Below are 13,335 nucleotides of genomic sequence, written 5' to 3'. Positions count from 1 at the left end.
GCCACTGGTAGACACACCAATGCCTCTTGACTTGATTTCGACTGTTTCAGAGCTCTAGCTTACTGACCATGGTGGCTTGTGGTGGCAAGGCTCATATTTCTCCAAACCCAACCAGAAACCAGTTCGGAAGAATTAACTGAGGCCTTGTCATAATATACATGCCATGATAAGAGGAAATCAAGCCTGGGGTGGGGGTGGTCATTTAGCTTAGGAATGTAATGAGATTCTGGGGCACCTGGGTGGCTCAGTGGATTGAGCCTTTGCCTTTGGTTCAGGTCATGATCTCAGGGCCCTGAAATCAAGCCCTGCATCAGGCTCTCTGCTCAGCGGGGACCCCACTTCTCTCTCTCTCTGCCTGCCTCTCTGCCTACTTGTGATCTCTCTCTCTCTCTGTCAAATAAATAAATTTTAAAAAATCTTTTTAAAAAAAAAGAATGTAAGGAGGTTCTGTTATGTTTCTGTTTCTCTCTGCCTGTTGTTTTAGTTGATCACGTTGTTCCTGCCAGTTCAAAGACTGGAGTCCTCATTTATTCACTTGACAAGCTTCTGCTGTGCCAGACATGAGGCATATAGTGGGGAGCAAGGCAGATGCAACAAGGACCTTCTGAAGTTCACATTCTAGTGGGGATTACCCACCATAAAAGGGATTGCCAGTGAACTGAGTGTTGCAGTGAAGTCCAGGGTACCATGGGAGTTAGATAATAGGTGACCTACAGAGCCTGAGAGATGGGAAGACTTGCTAGAAGAAGTGGAATTTATATTCCTAGTGAGTAGGGAAAAGAAGGTATCAGGAAGAGCATGTGCAAAGGTCCTGAGTCCAGGAAGAGCATGTTTCACTTGGGGAGAAAATAGTCTGCTGTGGCTGGAGATGACAGGGTAAGGCCATGCCGAGCACTGGAGAGTTTTTTCTGAAGGAGAAAGCAGTGCAGGCTGGGATGTGACGTGATCAGATTAGCTTTTTTAAAAATGTCACTCTGGCTGCTCAGTGGAGAAGCCAGCCCAAGTGAGAGGCAACAGGACCTCAGATAGGGTGAGAGAGGTGGGCCTAGGCTAAATGTGGTGTCCACTCTTCCCGGCTTCCTAGCCAGGATCTCCCAGATCCAGGCGCAGTAGCCTTCTCTGAGAGAGCCGGCCGCATTCAGCTAGGGTGTGGTACTGAGAGGTGGGAGAGAAACTTGGATTTTAAATTCCTCACTCCCAACTACACCAGAAAATACGATTTCTGCATTTGATGGTGCTGCTTTGAGAATGCAGGTCTCATTGATCTTCATGAGCAGATTGAGAAATGGGGGGCACCAGGGCATCTTCACGGACGATGATAACACTGGAGAGCCAGCATGCCCTTGCTACCTGGCCTGCCAGTCTGAGCATTAAGGACTCTTGTCCCTGCTCCTGTCTGTCCTGCTGTGACTCACCAAATAATGGGACAGATCCTCTGCCCCTCACCTGCATGTGTATGCCCTCAAGAACTGCATTTCCGAGTCATGCTGCTATACTTTATACAAGATAGTGTCACCTCTGAGAGTTTTAAGGGCAGGTCAGACAGCCTGGAGGGGAGGGAGCAGACCAGCCAGCTCTTGAGACAACTCCTAGTCTTATGAGGCCTTGGGGCCTGGTGACACTTCGAAGAGATGACTGAGGTCATCTCAGGGTGCTTCATTCATTCACTCAGCAAATGGTTGTTAAGAATGTGCTGTGTTCCTGGCCCCTTATTCAGATGGTGAATAAGCCGGCAGTGTCCTTACCCCATGGAGCTTACATTCCAGTCATCTCCCAAGGCACAACCAGTGACCCACACTGCCTCCCCGCTCTCTTGGTCTTGGTGTTGAATAAAAAGGCCCATGTTCCCTGGCATTGGACCCTTCCGTCGCCTCCAACAAGAGTGAGATTCCATTTTACAAATGTGCCAAGCTTGCTCTCCCCTCTGGGCCTTTGAACTTGCTTTTCCCTTGGCCTGAGGCTCTCTTTGCCAACATTGCTTCCCACCCCCAGCACATCCCTACTTTTTCTTCCGACTTCACCTCAAATGGTACTCAAATAAGCCTTCTTTTACCACCAGCCCCAGGACCAGGCCTAGCCCTCCCGGGGGTGGGGTGACACTTATCCCTCTGTTCTTCATTGGTGCTGTTTCCTGGACTCTCTCTCCCCCTTGACTTCATGCCGTTAGGGCAGGGCCCTTGTCTGTGGCACTCAGCTTTGTAACTGCAGTGCCTCACACAGTCTTGGTGCATAATATATGCTTACTAAATGGTTACTGAAAGAAACGAGGGCAGGAGGGGGAACGACCAGCAGTACTGTGCTGTGTAGTGTGTGGATTTTCCTGAAAACTTTATGAACCAACACCTGAGAAATTGCTAATTGCCAGTTGCCATACTGAACTCCAGGATGAATATATTTTTCTAAAGATTTTATTTTTAGGTAATCTCTATACCCAACATGGGCCTCGAACTCACAACCCTGAGATCAAGGTCACATACTCTACTGCCAGAGCCACGTAGGTGGTCCCAAGTATGAATATTTTTGATTGATTACATCCACGTAACATTAATCCTACATATTTTCTAAAACCATTGATCTCTCCCTGTAAAAACTAACAGATCAGAGAGATGAAATAGCCAGGGGAAGGATGAGTTGATCTATTACTATTCATTAATTCAGTCAACAAATAGTTAGTAAATACTATGATTTATCAGGCACTGAGGACACAGAGGCAACAGAAAAGCCAAATCGCTGCTTTCCTTGTCTAGTTTTATTCCTGCAGGGGGAGATACTGCATTTTTGAAAAGCAAACAGCTGACTAAGACGGTCTGAAACTGTGCCACTTCCTCTCTCTGTCCATTGAAATCAGACACTGTGGCCGGAGAGGGTGACCGCACCAGCAGGGGGAGAGGGGTGGGGAGTCTCAGAGGAGGTCACACTGAGCTGCGACCTTTGAGGATGAGCAGGAGTTCAGTGGGTGGGGTCAGGGATGTGTGCAGCACCCCATTTGTCCCAGGGTGTTGCACCAGCTGGGGGACACTACATGATCCTTAGGAACAAGGAGCTGGCCCATTTCGGGAAGAAAAGTCAGGATGCTAAACTTTCTTCCAGTTTTTGGCCCAGAATAGGCACAGGACTTGAAATAATTCACCAATTAGGGGGCCACCAGAGTTCATCTAATCTTTTCAAAGGACAAATGCCCTTCTCTGAGGGCCAGTGCTGCCTCCTTTCTGAACCTGTCCTGATCTTCACCAAGTTCAAATTCATTGTTTCCTCCTGCAGCGTCTTGGCCGGTGCTGTTTGTGGTAGTCACTACATTCTGCCCAGCAAGGAGAGTTACTTGTATCCTCTCGTTGGCCTCCCTGGTGACTTTTCACCTCCTTGAGGACAGGGATTGTATCTTACGCCCTCCCTTCCCCAGAGGACACACTCTTATCTCACACTTAGTAGATATTTCCTGACATTTATTAAATCAAATAACTATGATTTCTGGCTAATATTTTAAAAACATACCTATTTTAAGAAGAGTTTTTGGGCACCTGGGTGGCTCAGTTGGTTGAGTGTCTCAGGTCATGATCCCAGGGTCCTGGGACGGAGTCCTGCATCGGGCTCCCTGCTTGGCAAGGAGACCTACTTTTCCCTCTCCTTCTGCTGCTCTCCTTGCTTGTGCATGCTCTCTCTCTCTGTATCAAATAAATAAATAAAATCTTAAAAAAAAAAAAAGTCTTGATTTGGGCAGTGGGAATGGTAATTCAGAGCATAGAACTCTTGAGGAAGTTCTGCACCCAAGATGTTCTAGTCAAGAACGTCAGATGCCTGAGGTTTTCCAGTGAGAATGGCGGGATAAGAAAAACAGGTTGTGGGGGGCCCAGGAAAAAGCAGGGCTGGGAGAACTAAATGCTTAATGTGGCTGTTTGAGTCTTGGTGGTGGTGGTAAAAAGTTAATGAAAATCATCCTGTACAGTCCCTCCAGCATGGTGCCACAGATGTCCATGTTTGCTCTGGGATTTCTGCTGCCAGCTGGTTAGTCGGTTGATTTAGGGGTTGGTTAGGGTTTCTTGTTTTCTTGGTCATTTCTTTCTTCCAGTGGGTTCATTTTCCATATACAGAATGACTTTTCCTGATTAATCTAGATATATGCAGCTCAAATGTATCTTTAATTATCACTTAATTAGTATGTTTAAAGTTGAATTAGTGTTCAAACTGGAACTAATATCACATGGAAATTTGGTATCGCTACTGGAAATATATAACCAGCACCAGCTGCCACAAAACATAATTGTAACAGTAAGAATGAGCAAAATATAACATGTTCAGAAATTTTTAAAAATAAGAAGTTTATAACCATAAAGTCTAATTAATTTGTGCTGTCTTATGAAGGGTTTCCTAGATGTTATGTCATGATTTCATGTGGCAGGACTGGAGCATACTGTTATTCTCGTCTTCATAGATGAAAAAACTGAGCTCTTGAACAAGGCAGAAAAGTTCAGCCACTCCCAGAATTAGGAGGTCTTTCCATTTGAATTATCATTTTAGGTTTTTTGTTTGCAAATGGCTATGTGATGGGGACCACAGGCATTTTAAGGAGACTAGATGGGTGGGGCCTGAGATGATTTGCTGTTAAAACATTAAATTTAAAACATAAAATTTAGGTACGAACCATTTGCTTTTGTAAGTAAAGATAAAATCCAATGAAGCATGGAAACACAAAGTGAAAAAGCAAGGGAAGAAGGGAGCCCTGCACTGGGGGGAGCGAAGGGATGCACCCACTGTGAGCAGAGGCTAACCCTTGGCTCCCTGGGGCGCCACATGGCTTGCCTGGCTGTGGTGTGGCCTCAGTTCAGGCTGAGGAATGGCTCCCTGAGAACAGGGTTACATGGAGACAGAGAAGGAAAGAGAGGGCCCAAGTGCTTTGCTTCTCTCTTGGCTGTAGCTCATTAATTAAACTCAGATTAATTTTCCTTGTCCCCTTGGACAAGGTTAAAAAATCCTGACCGAGGCCCGAGGAAATCGTCCTGTGGGGCCTTTCTGGGGTCAGAAAACTCACATGCAATCTCCTTTGTTTACATCAGCAAATCCAACTGCATGGTGCAAACGCTTGACCGGCCACTGACTCTCAACTCAAACCAGATGTCTGGGCTGCACAGAGGGAAGACGCAAGGCTCCTGAAGCGGTAGGACTTTGTCTTGAGGAGTGGGGGGAAAGGACAAGAGGTGGAGGGCACTGGATGTGCCAAGAGCTGACAATAGCAGGGTGTGCCAGACCTGGCTGTGCGCTAACTTGGGCCACATGGGTACCTGGACAAGATACTCAAAGAGGACTGGAGAGGCCCAGCTGCACTCCTGCCCAAGAGAACAGAGTTTCTGTGTATGTTGAACTCGGGGGTTTTGAACCGCCTTTGGCGGGGATGTCAAAGGAGATGAGCTCCCCTAGGCTGGAGAAGGAGAAGTGGGATCAGAACCAGGATTCCAGGGCGCCTGGGTGGCTCAGTGGGTTGAGCCGCTGCCTTCGGCTCAGGTCATGATCTCAGGGTCCTGGGATCGAGCCCCGCATCGGGCTCTCTGCTCAGCAGGGAGCCTGCTTCCACCTCTCTCTCTCTCTGCCTGACTCTCTGCCTACTTGTGATCTCTCTCTGTCAAATAAATTAATAAAATCTTAAAAAAAAAGAACCAGGATTCCACTCGGAGCTCAGGGCTAGAAACTGCTTTTCTAGTTTCTGTCTACGTAACGTTTTTTTAATGTTACGCAGATGGTAGATGATGAAATTAATCTCTCCTGATAAATGAATGGTTATCTAATAAATGATGAGGTTAGTTGATGAGTTACTCATTATGATGAGTTACTTATTATGTAGGCATTTTTCAGGTAATGCTTACCACTTAGAAATGTTAAGTGAGTGATGAACAAGCACATCCTTCTTAAAGAACCAGGCATTTTCACATATGCTGTATGCAGTCCATCCCATCTATACACTTTGAACAAACAGGCTTGCATTTCATACCTACTCTACTACTCTGCAAACTAAGAGTAGCTTAGTAGATTTGCAAATGGAAGATTCTGATATGATTTTTCCGTGAGGAAAAAGGTGAAATCAAGGCAATAACAATTATTTCAGATATGAATAACTGGTTTTACAAGACAGTATGACATACATATATGCACATTGGAAAGTGAGAGTACAAATTACACATACACACACACACAAACACAAAACACAAATACTCAGAAATGTGACAACGGCCGTCATTGAATGGTAAGGTTACATGTGACTTTTGTTTTCTTTCTATTTTTCCATATTTCCCTCATTGTTTGTTTGTATTGTTTGTAGAGTTAGAGAAATTTCTATTTTAAAAAATCCATTAAAAATGCTGTATATACCTCTCGCTGGAGTCTAAGGGTTAGTATCTTGACTTATTGCTACAAGTTCCTCCCTCAAGACTCCCTCTAGGAAAAGAGGCCTTTTCCCCTTCAGATCAAATTTGAAAATTTCTCTTTGGAGCAATGCCTATCCTTAAGATTCAATATGGTACCCATGGGAGAGGTAAGAGGTAAGGGCCGAGGCTTCCAATCCCTCATGACATGCACAGAAAAAAATGATTTCTCCTGCCATAACCGTTTTTCTTCCTCTGACCTTTCTGTTCTTGTGGTTTCTGTCAGCAGACTCTAGTTAAAGTAAAGCAGATCTGCATTTGCCTCCTGCTCCACCATCTGCTAACCATGGGACTATGGCCAAGTCACGGATAATCTTTGTGCCTCCGTCTGTTTGTCTGTAAACTAATAGGCTTATTATGGGGAGTAAATGAAATAATGCATGTAAGCTCATGTTAGCATAAGCAGTCAGCGTCGGCTATTATCATTATTATCTCCTTGGCTTGTCCCTGTCACCTTTCCCAACAATGATATGGAGAACATTTTTCTGATTTACCTGGTTTTTATAAGTTCAAGGCATCCTTTGAGAATGGGGCCTTCCAGAAAGGCCCAAGGAGTCCTAAAACAAAAGGGAAAGGCTTAGAATGTCATTCTTCCTTACCTGCAGCACAGGGCTTGTTTCCCCACAAAAGCTTCAAAGTCTGGTTGAACAGCAAACTTCACTCCCTGTGGAAACCCCTGGGAGCCCGGCTGCCTGGCCCCATTGCCTGCTTCCCTCAATAAGCCAGCGCTCTCTTTAAGCTGTTCCTTTGGTTTCTGTGACTCAGACTATCTTAGGTCATTCTGAGACAGGCTTCTCCTCCCCACCTTCTCTACTTCTACCTGCTGTGTTGGACATTTGTCATCCTTTTGACTGCCCAGTATCTGAAGCCACATCCCCTATTTGAGGGATTACCTACCCCCCAGGGTCTTGGTCTGGCTACACCCTTCCTGTGATATTGGACCACCACCCCTTCCTGGTGATTCTTGGGGCAACCCCAGGTTCTCTAAATTCTCTTTCTGTCGATTAGCAGTAGAAATCAGTTTGGGTTGCTTACAATTTAGAAACCTAGCCAGCTCCTACTCTGGCATAAATCCTTCAGCTGTGAGTGCTTCAGACTCCCTGAGCTTCTCATGTCCTCTCATTTCTTATACTCTGCCAGTTATGATGTCTTGCAATAAGTGTCTGCTCATCTGCCCCAGACCGGTAGCTCTGAGGACAAGGACTAAAGCCATCTGGATGACCGCAGTATCTCTTGCATGGAACAGAGTTCCTGGTGTGTAGTAGGCCCTCAGCCTATGCCACAGGAATGAACAAGCAAGCAAACCTTACCACACAGGCAGAGACCAGAACAACTACAGTAGTTTCACTTGGAGAATCAGTTAACTTGCCAGCTTTCTGATAACCTGGCACCATTCCCAGTCTGATTCTAGGGGAAGCCAGATTTCCTTTAGGCTTTGGCAAGGAAGAGCTATTCCAGCAGCATCTTGAGTGGGAGGGTGCGATGTTGGCCGAGCCTTGAAGTGGGTGAGTAATCCCCCAGGCAGCACTTAGCTTTCAACTCTGGCTTAGAACGCGGTCATCTCCTGAAGCTCCCAGCTTAAAATGGAAAGTGGCATTACTCATGGTGAGGAGCAGACAATAAAAAAACATTTAGGTGGGGCCCGACACAATGGAGTGAGTATTCCCTGATGATGGATGAGAGCATCTCAGCCCTGAGCATCCTCGGCCCCAGCAGACAGCTCACTCATAGCAGGGCTTTTGAACAACACCTCTAACTTAGCTCATCACTCAGTACCTTGCTCTTTGGGGTATTGGAAGACACTGTGTTTCTCGGCCTACAGCAGGCTTGCTGGGAGAAAATGTCCCTCAATCAATATCAGTGGGTAGTATAAAGCAGTCGTTATGAGCATAGGCTTCGGCGTCCAAAAGACCTGGGTCTGAATCCCACCTCATCTATTCTAGCTCTGCGACCCTGAGTAAGTTATTTAACTTCTCTGGTCCTCAAGTTCCTCATCTGTAAAATGGGTTAAATGGTGTCTACTACAGGCCGTGGGAAAAGTAAATCTGATGATCTGTATAAAGCTTTTATCACAACGCCTGGCACATACTCAATGCTCAGTAGATGATGGCTGCTAGAACTGACAATGTGCTTTGACCATTTGCCTCCCAGAGCCTCCATTACTTCGCCATCCTTTCTGGTTTTGTTTCTCTGTTAGGCTCACTTAGCCCCCATGCCCTTCTTGCAGGAGTGATCCCTTACCTCTGGCATGCCCTGTGAGCTCTGACTACACCCCACCTTCCCTTCATGGTCACTACTCTCCATGTCTGTCTTGTTCTCTTACTTTCTCGCTGTCTGCCAGCTTGTGTACCAAGAGCCCACTGCTCAGTGTCTGACCCGTCATTGTGTCTTCCCCAGCACAGAATCCATGCCTTGCATACCACAAGGCAAAAATGCACTGTAATAAATCAACCTGATTATAATGAAACCTCCTGGACAAAATGGGCATGAGGCTATAAATTGAACTGGACTCAACACCAGTTTCTCATGCCCCACCATAAGAGACATGCACCCACAGAAAGCAAAGCGGACCACAGTCCAGTCTTAGCAACTTGGGCCTTGGGCAGCAATAGTGATAATTACAAAGGTAGTTTTTGTCTTGGGAAAGAATGTACCACCAGCTTTTTCAATAACAGGCCTCTTCAGTGAGTTCACACATGAGATTCAGAGTTTAGTTTTATTTTTTTTAAAGATTTTATTTATTAGAAAGATGGAGAGAGAGCACAAGCAGGCAGAGAAGCAGGCAGAGGGAGAGGGAGAAGCAGGCTCCCCACCAAGCAGGGAGCCTGATGCAGGGCTGGATCCCAGGATCCTGGGATCATGACCTGAGCTGAAGGCTGACACTTCACACACTGAGCCAGCCAGGCACCCTGAGATTCAGAGTTTTTAAAAAGGATATTCTCTTGGCCTAAAGCACGTAGTACTATTTAGAGACAAACAGTGGCATATGTGTGTCAAGACTTTTAGCATCATACTAGGTGGTTCTATACCAATGACCCAGAGACTCAGCAGTCATAAGTTCCTCCAGCAGTAAGAAAACCTGTCACCTTTGATCACTGATGAATAGATTAACCTCAGGTGATCATCTCAGAACATGTCCTAATCCTCATTTATTCAACACTTTCAATGAGTAGCCTTCTATGTGCTGGGTGTATTTCTGGATATCATGTGTGTATGTGTAGATATCATGGAAGATGCAGAAGAAGACTAGGAGGCAAGTCTTGCCCTCTAGGAACTTACAGCCCAGCAGGGCAGGTAAATTTATACAAACAATTCATGGGGGGTGGGAAGGAATGTGACAGATGTCATAAACGAGGCATCAGGGTTTAATGGGAGTCCCCAGGAGGCACAGCTCACTGATGACAGATATGAGGGAGCCGTGGGTACTTGAGATGGTTTATCATACAGGACTAGGGTCCCAAAAGGCCAAGATTGGATAGAGGATACAGCATGGGAAGGGACAGAATTAGGAAAATGCATGGTGAGAACCAGGATCAGGATACTCTGAATTAGGACTGACTCATATAGAATGGGTTCTCAGGGGTGAGGAGTAAGGCTGGAAAGATAATCTAGACAGATCTTAAGTCCCACTTCCTGTTCAGCATCTCCACTTGGATGTCCAGTAATTATCCTAAGATGACCCAGACATAACTGTTGATTTCCCCCACCCAGTCCTCCAGCCTCCCTTTCTCAAGTATTTCAGATCTTGGTAAATGTCTGCAATGTTTCAGCTGAAAAACAGAGACGTCCTTTTCTGTCTTTACTTCCCCTAAGCCCATTCCATTCATCAGCAAGTTCTATTATTTCTTGCTCCAGGCTCTATCCTCCGTCTGCCCTCTTCTGGGTTCTCCATTACTCCCACTGTGTTCCAAGCCACCAGTCACACCTGCCTCCTGTTTTAACCCTTGATCTCCTCCAGCAGCTTGCTTAAGTCAGATGACATCGCCTCGCTTGGGGAAAACCCTCCAGAGGCTTACTGTTGCTCTGTTCTTGGGAAGATGGTGCTCCACAGGCCCATGATCAGCCTCCAGCCTCCCGCAGCCTCATGGCTCACCTCTCCTCCCTTGTTCATTGTGCTCCACCTACGCCACTGACTTTACTTCCCTTCCTCACCAAGCATGGACCTGCTGCAGTATGTTTGCATTTGCTCTTCTGTCTCCCTGAAACACTGTTCCCTCAGCCTGAAATGCTTCTCCGTCCTCAGACTTTTACATGTCCATTTCTCAGCTCAGATGTCCTCTCTGCACAAGGGCCTTCCCTGACCACCCTAACTAATATAGCCCCTTCAGATTTTCTTTACTCGCTCACTCTTTCCTTCATAGCACTGATCTGAAATGTTCTTCAATATCGATGTCTATTTTTCTGTTCATCACCACTACTTCCACTAACAGGTAAGCTCCACAGGGGCTTTTTCTTACCACTGTCCCTTCAGTGCTTCACACAGTCCTAGCCCACACAGATACTTTGTAGTTATTCATGAAATGCAAGTGGCCCAGGCCACTCACCCAGAAATTCTAATTCTAATTCTAATTCTAATTCTAATTCTAATTCTAATTCTAATTCTAGTTCTAATTGTCTGGGTTGGGGCCAAGCAAAAGAAGAGTTAATTAATTTGAATCTTCTACCTGTGTGCATATTTTTCAACCATATTATACCTAGCAGGTAGTTCCAAATTTAAGACAAGAGTTGAGAGCCCTGACCTGGAGAATGGAAATCTCTCTAGCATCTTAATATTTGTGTGTGTCGGGGATGGCGGGCACAGGCATCACCCAGGTACTTGTTAGAAATACACACTCTGAGGCCCCACCTGAGACTTCGAGAACCAGAAGCTGCAGTTCAACAAGATGCCCAAGGTTTCTTGTGCGCATATTAAATTTAGGAAGAACTGACCTAGCAGAAATGGCAGAATTACTTACTATAAGTACTTCAAACTTGGCAGGATGAGTTTGCTCTACTGGTAGGACTTTGAGGTGGGCATGACCCTCAGACAGTTGGAAAGGTGGTTCTGAAGCCACAGAAAGAGAATTCAAGAGGAAGTAGGCCTCTTCCCCAAAATGCACATTGAGGGTTGCCATCTAGGGGCTTGGTAAGGTTGTCAGTGGAGAAAAAAACAAGAGAGAAGAGAAGAAGACAGAGTTGGTGGGCCATAGGAGAGCCCCAGGATGGTGTGAGAGGAGGGGAGCTGAGGTGCAAAAGTGAGAAAAGAGACGGATTAGGAATGTTTCCAAAAGTCCAGGCAGGGGACAAGGTCAAGAAAGGGACCGCCAAATGTATCCGATTTGCAGAAAAGTCTTTTGAGTTCTGTCTCCAGAGATGGGTGGTTAGGGGAGCCAGGAGAGGTGACAAGAGGTTTGCATGGCCATAAGTAGCTGGGGGTGGTGACCACCCTCCCAGGAATGCCTGGGATCCCACCTAAAGAAAATTCCTTTTTTTTTTTTTTTAAAGATTTTATTTATTTGACAGATCACAAGTAAGCAGAGAGGCAGACAGAGAGAGAGGAGGAAGCAGGCTCCCCGCTGAGCAGAGAGCCAGATGCAGGGCTCTATCCTAGGACCCTGGGATCATAACCCTAGTTGAAGGCAGAGGCTTTAACCCACTGAGCCATCCAGGTGCCCCCAAAAGAAAATTCTTGTCTTGAGGGAGTAAGAAGGGAGAAAGGTCTCTCTTTTCTCAAATGAGAGATCTGAGAATGTTCGTCAAGAAGAAGAAACCCCTGCAGCAAAACGGACTGAACAGATTGAAGATCCAAAGAGAATTAAATTGATAAGATCGGGTCCTGAAGTGGGTAGGAGAGAATCAGATGAAGAATGGAGATTAGACTCAGGTGTTTGTCAATGCAGAGACTGACCTAGACAGGGACAAAGGAAAAATAACAGGCTGCCTCTGGGGAAGGAAACAGTGAGCAGGGGAACCAGGGACAGCTTTCTTTTTTACTCAAGAAAAACAAAAAATAATAAGAAGAAACACCTGTGTACACTCTGCCCAGATTTAAAAAATGTGAACATTTTCTCAAATTTACTTCAGATCTTTTTAATATGTAAAATAAAACATTGGAGAGTTGAGGTTCCCCATTTTTCTTTTACATAGTATTTTTCTCTTCCTCTGATGCAACTACTATTAGGAATTTCGTGGGGGGCTGTGTAATGCGCATAACCTCTCTGGGTCTGCAGATGGCTTTTATTCACTCACCTTATAGCTGACATCTCCACCTGTATACACCCATACAGATACGTCAACAAATATTATGTAAGTAAACTCTGTAAGTAAGCGCTGATCTTAAAAATAACCTACACTGTGGGGCGCCTGGGTGGCTCAGTGGGTTAAAGCCTCTGCCTTCGGCTCAGGTCATGATCCTGGGGTCCTGGGATCGAGCCCCGCATCCGGTTCTCTGCTTAGCAGGGAGCCTGCTTCCTCCTCTCTGCCTACTTGTGATCTCTGTCAAATAAATAAATAAAATCTTAAAAAAAAAAAACAAAAAAACCTACACCGTATTTGCATATATTCTGTAGGGACAGACATCTGTGTAAGTTTTTCCCTCATTGAAACCATTGCTCTGAACAACCTTGTACATGGAGAGATGTATTTTTTACTGTCTACTCTTTTGAGCTTACTTTTTTTTCCTCCAGATTTTATTTATTTATTAGAGAGAGAGAGAGAGAGCGAGCGAGCATGAGTTGGGGGAGGGGCAGAGGGACAAGCAGACTCCCCACCGAGCAGGGGGCCTGACATGGATCTTGATCCCAGGACCCTGGGATCATGACCTTAGCTGAAGGCTGATGCCTAACTGACTGAGCCGCCCAGGTGCCCCTCTTTTGAACTTTCTGAATTTTTTACCATTTATATTTTTAACAGATGTTTTTTAAAAAAAAATTTTATTTAAATTCAA

General features: G+C 45.6%; 1 protein-coding gene and 1 long non-coding RNA gene across 5 annotated transcripts in view; one reads left to right on the top strand and one right to left on the bottom strand.

Annotated features, from left to right (window-relative positions):
- The window catches only part of FGF1 (fibroblast growth factor 1), a 98,133-nt gene that overhangs the window by 41,962 nt on the left and 42,836 nt on the right, over positions 1-13,335 (bottom strand). Inside the window, exon 1 of one of the 4 annotated variants that reach the window (XM_044225408.1) lies at positions 6,905-6,979. The exons of the other annotated variants lie outside the window; for them this stretch is intronic. The gene's annotated coding sequence lies outside the window, so the exon portion shown is untranslated. Of the gene's footprint in view, positions 1-6,904; positions 6,980-13,335 lie in introns of those variants that run through there. 4 annotated transcript variants of the gene reach the window in all.
- Positions 1-13,335, top strand: part of LOC122889907 — a 58,366-nt gene that overhangs the window by 23,252 nt on the left and 21,779 nt on the right. Inside the window, exon 2 of the long non-coding RNA XR_006380995.1 lies at positions 5,052-5,152. This is a non-coding gene — a long non-coding RNA (uncharacterized LOC122889907). The remainder of the gene's footprint in view (positions 1-5,051; positions 5,153-13,335) is intronic.

Source organism: Neovison vison, chromosome 1 (assembly GCF_020171115.1).
Source record: "Neovison vison isolate M4711 chromosome 1, ASM_NN_V1, whole genome shotgun sequence".
NCBI classification, from domain to species: Eukaryota; Metazoa; Chordata; class Mammalia; order Carnivora; family Mustelidae; genus Neogale; species Neogale vison.
Note: the sequence above shows the minus strand (reverse complement) of the source record. Positions and strands in the feature narration are given on the sequence as shown.